The following is a 6,131-nucleotide window of genomic DNA, read 5'->3' as shown; positions in this document are numbered from 1 at the left end:
ATGACTTTCAGAAATTGTCAGGAGAGCTGGTGGTCGCAGGGCTGATGATAACCGGTCGCAGCCAGTCGAAAAGAAACAGAGCGACGCGGGAGACGCGCCGCTCTGTTTCTTTTGTCGGATTTCGCTTCATTTTAAAAGTTATAGGCAAATTAAAATCGTCCTTGGTTGCTTGACCAACTCAAGCAACCAACGTCCTTGGTGGCTTGAGTGGCCGTGAACTAGAGGAGGGGTAGTGAGCACAGCGAGCGCTCACGGCTGCCGCACTCCCCGGTCGACGGCGCGAGAGAACGCCACTAAAGCATGTTTTGGATAGGCTAATAATAATAATAATAATACTTTATTCGTAATTTGGGGGGGGGGGTATCCAGGCGAACAGGGTCGCAAAAGGCAGTGATGCCCATACCACGAAGGCTTGCAGTTCCAACCTGGGGCCCATTATCGCACACGCACGTAAAAAAAAAAGGGGGGGGGGGGGGCGGGGGGAGTAAAAGGGAGAAGAAAAAAAAATAGGGGGGGGGGGGAGGTAATGTCAGAACCCATCACACATGCTGCACAGCCTTCAGGATAGGTCCAAGGTCGTGGCAATCAGGGGGAAATGTTTGTGTGAGCTCAGGCGGCAGCTGTCGCCACAGTGCTACAGCACGAGGTAACCACGAAGAAGCATGCCTTGCTGTTCGGGTGAGGAGGGGCTGCAGGTGGGCTGTGCGGTTGTTGAGGCGGGGAGCATCCACTAGCTCTTGGTGACCAGGAGTCAGGAGTCGACAAAGCAGACGGGTGGTGGCAGCCTGCACCCTCGATGCAAGGGGATGGGCTAACCGCAGCAAGCCTTCTGTTGTAGCCTGGGTATATGAAAGGCGTAAAGCCAAAGGCGTGCTGCGGCTGTAATATGTGTAGGGAGCACGCCGCTGCACGCTGGCAAGGCGAGCCCGGAGAGCGGCGCAGTGGGGCAGCCAGATGGCAGAGCAGTACTCTAGGCAGGGTAACACAAGGGCTGTATACAGCAGCCGAAACGCATTTGGTGGCATGCCAGTGGTGGTACGAGCAACAAATCCAAGCATGCGGCGGGACTTGGCGACTGTTCGGTGAACATGGGTTGCAAACGACAGCCGTGCATCGAGCTCGACACCAAGCATAGTCACAGAGGACACACGCCGAATTTCCCTGTCCCCAAAAGTGAGTGCGGGTGCTCCTGGGGAACGGCACAGCCCAGTAAAAGTCATTGCACAAGACTTGTCAGCGTTGACGGGCAAGTTGTGCTGCTTGGTCCGTCGGTGACACATGTCAAGGTCGGTTTGGAGGGAGACATAGTCAGCGGGGCTGCGAATGGGCTGAATTAAGGTGAGTTCATCAGCATACAGAATCGGGAAGCAGCTGAGACTCCGGGTGATACTGTCAATATATATCGTGAAAAGCGTCGGGCCGAGGACGCTTCCTTGGGGTACCCCCGCTAGGACAGCTGTGCTCGTAGAAACTGCGCGCCACGGTATACAACGCGTTGAGTCCGGTCACTGATGAAATATGCAAGCCAGGAGAGCACTACACCTGAGATGCCCTTAAGCTCAATGCTACCAAGCAGAGCAGAGTGAGGCAGGCGGTCAAAAGCACGTGACAGGTCAAGCTGTATGAGTTCGCTTGGGATACGCCGATCGAGGTGGGCACTGACTGTATGAACCAGGGCCCCGAGAGCAGTCTCACAACTGCGGTTGTGGCGAAAGCCGTGCTGGGCTGGGGACAACAGTCCATGCTCCTCAAGATGGGCATGGATCTTTGCGTTTGGAATGCGCTCGAAGTTGCGGCAGGCAATGGGCCGATATGATGACAATAGGTCAGCGCGGGCACCATGACCCTTGTGAACCGGTGTGATATAGGCAATCTTCCACGCATCGGGTGTCATGCCGGAGTCCAGAATTTTTTGGGACATAGAACAAAAGACTTGAGCCATGGAGGGAAAAGAAGATTTGAAGATCAAAGGATGGATGCCGTCGGGACCAGGATTTTGGAATGCATTGACGAGGGAGACAGCCTCTAGGACATCGTCAACGGTTATGTTCATGGAGGGTAACCTGGGTGAAACGGGTACTTTGGGCGATACAATGACGTCTGCGGGTCTCAGGACGGTACGGGATGGGACAGGAGTAGCTCTCCACACGGAAGAGAAATGGCGGCTAAATGCTTCTGCAAGGAGAGATGGAGAAGAGACCGTGTCACCAATGAGGAGAAACGATGGACACTTGGACTGCTTTCGCTAGGAATTGACGTAAGCCCACAAAAGCTTCGTCTCCTTAGCTGCTCTGCTGGCGATGTCCTCAACAAAGCACCGGTGAGCTATACGAATCTGCTTCTTGACCTCCCGTTGCAGTTGCTTGGCAGCTAGGATGTCATCCCGGGAGTGGCTCTTCTTAGCACGGCGAAACAGATTGTCCTTGGACTTGCACATGGCAATGATGTCGCGTGTAATCCACGGAGCGTGGTGCTTGTGACGGAAGCGTTTAACTGGAACAGTGTCGGACGCCAGGGAGCACATTAGAGTGGTGAAGAGGTCATACATGTCGTTGATGTTTGGCTCAGATAGCACAATATCCTATGGGGTAATGGCAACAAGCCGCTGTAAATGACCGGAATCTAAATTCCTATAGGAATGAACGAGCCTGGCATGGGGGCCGCGAGTCGGGATGCATGTGGACGTGGTGAGGTGAATGGCACAGTGGTCAGACGAATTTAGGCCAACTGTGATGGCACACTCCCGGACAAGTGTGGGGTTCAATCTGAAGCAAAAGTCGAGGTAGGAAGTACCACCAGCAGGGGAGGTGTAGGTAGGCTCAGTGCACAGTTGAATAAAGCCAGACGATTCCATAGTCTCAAGGAAAGAGTATGATGCGGGGTCCTGTGGGACTGGGGTGAGGGGGTCACTCCAATCGATCTCGGCGTTGAAGTCTCCAAGAATGTAGACGTTGCGGAAAGTGCTTCGCAAGGACATGACACGTTCAATCGACGAGTGGAGGAGGCTGTAGGATTCAGCACGCCGACCAGGCGGGCAGTAGGCGCAGACCACTAGGTATCTCTGGTACTTGATGGTGACCTCAATGAAGAGCGATTCCAAGCTTTCCATTTCAAACTCCTGGCGCCGGCGGCACAACAGCGAGCTCGGTACCGCTACGAGCACGCCACCACCACGGGAGGTAGAGCGATCCCTACGGAACACAGAATACTGGCCAAACGCGTCGAGCTGTCCGTCATGATTTGATGCATCCAGCCAAGTCTCACAGAGAGCGAAGAGCGGGCAGCCAGAGCGGCTGCTGTGCGATTAAACGCTAATTCGGCATGACACTTCATTGGCCACAAACGACAGCGAACACCGGGTAAAAATCAGTGCAGAATGGGAGCCACTTCGCGCTGCCAAACCGCGAAACGGCCAAACCGCCAGACGAAGCTGCTCGGCGAAGGCCTTCGGAACGCTCGGAGCCGGGCGGATTCTCCAGTTCTACGACCGGAGCGCCGCCGCGTACATCAGGGGACCTTTCCGTGTCGGCGCCTGATCCCACTACTCCTTTCTGGTATGCGCCACCTTTTCCACCGCTTGGTGGCGGGTATGTCGACGGGTCGTTTCTTGTTTCCGTACCCTATAGACCGACGCGCGGAGCGGCTCTGTTTACCAACACGACCGGAAGGCCGCGCATGCGCGGTAGCTATGTGGGCAAAAGCAGCCCGGATCTCCGTGTTTTCGCCATTGCGTTCTATGGCGTGCGCTCGTTGTTGACGTTGTAGGGACGCTTTTTGCTTTATTTGTGCGTCGTATTTCCTCACAACGTATGTCGTATGCTATGCCCAACTATTTGAGCTCGTTGCCCGAGCCTGAACGGCAGCGGTATCGAAACACTGTAAGTGGACGGCGTGGCCTGCGAGGATTCGTACGCCGTAAACAATTGGCCTGCTGGACTTTCGACGTAAAATTGCTGCCACGGAAGTCGACGGCTCACGTCGTTGTTTATTTAGTTTTTTCGCCAAGCCAGTTCACGGCCGACACGGTGTAGGCGTACAAGTCTCTCGAGGTCTACGATTACTTCGAGTCGGTTTCCATACTGCCGGCGGGATCAGCAGACTGTGGGTCTGCGGAAATGTGTGTATTCAATAATTGATTAAATACACAGAGCGTCTTCAAGTCAAGGTATGATATTTTTCCTACCCTCATGACTACAAGACATGACAAGCAGTAACGCTTTGTCCGTTCTGCAGTCTTGGCGGAAACAGGTTACAAGCAACGGCGTTGTTGGTAACGCGTTACTTTTTTCAGTAACGTAGTAACCCACCCGTTACGTTTTCGACACAGTAACGGGTAACGTACCTATGTTACTATTTCAAGTAACGTAGTTACGTTACTCGTTACTACTTCACAAGTCTTAAAGAAATTACACTCCAATTTTTTCCGTGTTTTAAACGTCAAGCCATGTTTTTCTTTGCGTTCTTTCTCGTAAGTATTTAGGTGAAGCCGTAAAAAGAGATAAAGTAATTATGTTCAGTCTCTGTATGAACATAATGTTTCTTGATATATGAGCTGTACCGTCAAAACCGTAAAATGTGTTAAATCATAATTTTAAAAAGTAACGCAGGACAAACGTGCGTTACTTTTTATCGGTAGCGGTAACGCGTTCCTTTCATTTTGAGGTAACGTAGCTCAGTAACGCGTACCTTTTATTTGCAAGTAACAAGTAACGTATTTCGTTACTTTTTTTCGGTAACGCCTAAAACACTGCCGTTCTTTCGCCGATCCCCTTCTGCTGGGTAGCGCGTGCGTAGCGAGCCTCCGACGAGCGCCTGGAAGGTGCTTTGAGAGAGAACATCATGGGAACAAAATCCGGGTGGTCTCGATCAGACGACGGTTTTCCTGCGCATAAGCAAGCCTCGGGACGGAGATTGAAATGAAAGCCGCACTTGCCTTCAAGAAAGTGTTTGCCGCACAAGCGGTCGTTCGCGCGAGGCGACCATTCTTTTCGATCCACGGATATTATCCGCCTCCTATGCCTTTCATAGTCTGCCGGGAACTTGTGGAAACTCACTCCGCTGCTTTTCTTGTACATTTCGGTGCAATTAACGGCAACACAGCTTCGCGGCAAGCTGGAATGCTATGACGCCCATGCGAAACGTGCGCGCTTTTGCCCACACCCCCCGGCTCCGGCGCGATCGCAGCGCCGCCGCAGCTCCATGACGTCAAGCCCGCGTGTCGGTGTATAAACTGCATTTGTTTCTTTTCTGATCTAAAATAACGAACAAAAACTATTTTTATAAATAATTGAAACGGTTCGCTCCACTTATATTTTGCATTTCGACTAAAAAGAATCTTTTAGCGGCTCTGACCAGTAGTAAGCTTAGGACCAAAGACGTCACATATCGCGTTCTTTCAGGACCGCGGGTCGCCCCAACACCACCTAGACAGGTGGTGTTGGGGCGACCCCAACACCACCAGGTGTCTAGGTGATGTTGGTCGTCCCCGTTGGTGGAAGACGTTCCCGCGCCGTCCGGTTAAAATATGACGCACTGATACTTAGTTACTTTCTCCGTGCCCGCTGGTTTACCCGAAACCGCAATAAAGTTAGACGCTTAAATCTGATTGCATTGCCCCATTAAAGGGGCCCTGCAATCATATTTAAGCGTCTAGCTTTTTTGCGGTTTCCACGTCTCTTGGGGTTGGGGCAAGCCAGCGGGCACGGAGAGAGTAACTAAATACCAGTGCGTCATATTTTAACCGGACGACGCGGAAACCTCCTCCACCGACGAGGGCGACCCGCGGTACCGAAAGCGCGCAAAATGTGACGTCTTTGGTCCTGGGCTTGCCACTGGTCAAAGCCGCTAAGAGCTCTTTTTTAGTCGAGATACAAAATATAAGTGTCGCGAACCGTTTCAATTATGTATGAAAGTAGTTTTTGTTCACTATTTTAGATCAGAAAAGAAACAAATGCAGTTAAGAAAATACGGAAACGAGAAATGACTCGTCGACATACCCGCCACCAAGCGGCGGAAAAAAACGGCGCATACTAGAAAAGGCTAGTAGCATGAGGCTACGACAAACGAGGAGCGTAGAAAGGTCCCGGATGTACGCGACGGCGCTGTGGTCGTATACCGGCTCAAGAATCCGA

At 52.2% G+C, this 6,131-nt stretch overlaps 1 pseudogene; it reads right to left on the bottom strand.

Annotated features, from left to right (window-relative positions):
- Positions 1–2,245: 2,245 nt before the first annotated feature.
- Positions 2,246–3,109, bottom strand: LOC120846143 (annotated as a pseudogene).
- Between the last annotated feature and the right edge of the window lie 3,022 nt (positions 3,110–6,131).

This window comes from Ixodes scapularis, unplaced genomic scaffold (genome assembly GCF_016920785.2).
Source record: "Ixodes scapularis isolate PalLabHiFi unplaced genomic scaffold, ASM1692078v2 PGA_scaffold0__279_contigs__length_252992795, whole genome shotgun sequence".
In the NCBI taxonomy this organism is placed as follows: domain Eukaryota; kingdom Metazoa; phylum Arthropoda; class Arachnida; order Ixodida; family Ixodidae; genus Ixodes; species Ixodes scapularis.
The sequence above is the reverse complement of the archived record's forward strand: the minus strand, read 5'-3'. Positions and strand labels throughout refer to the sequence as shown.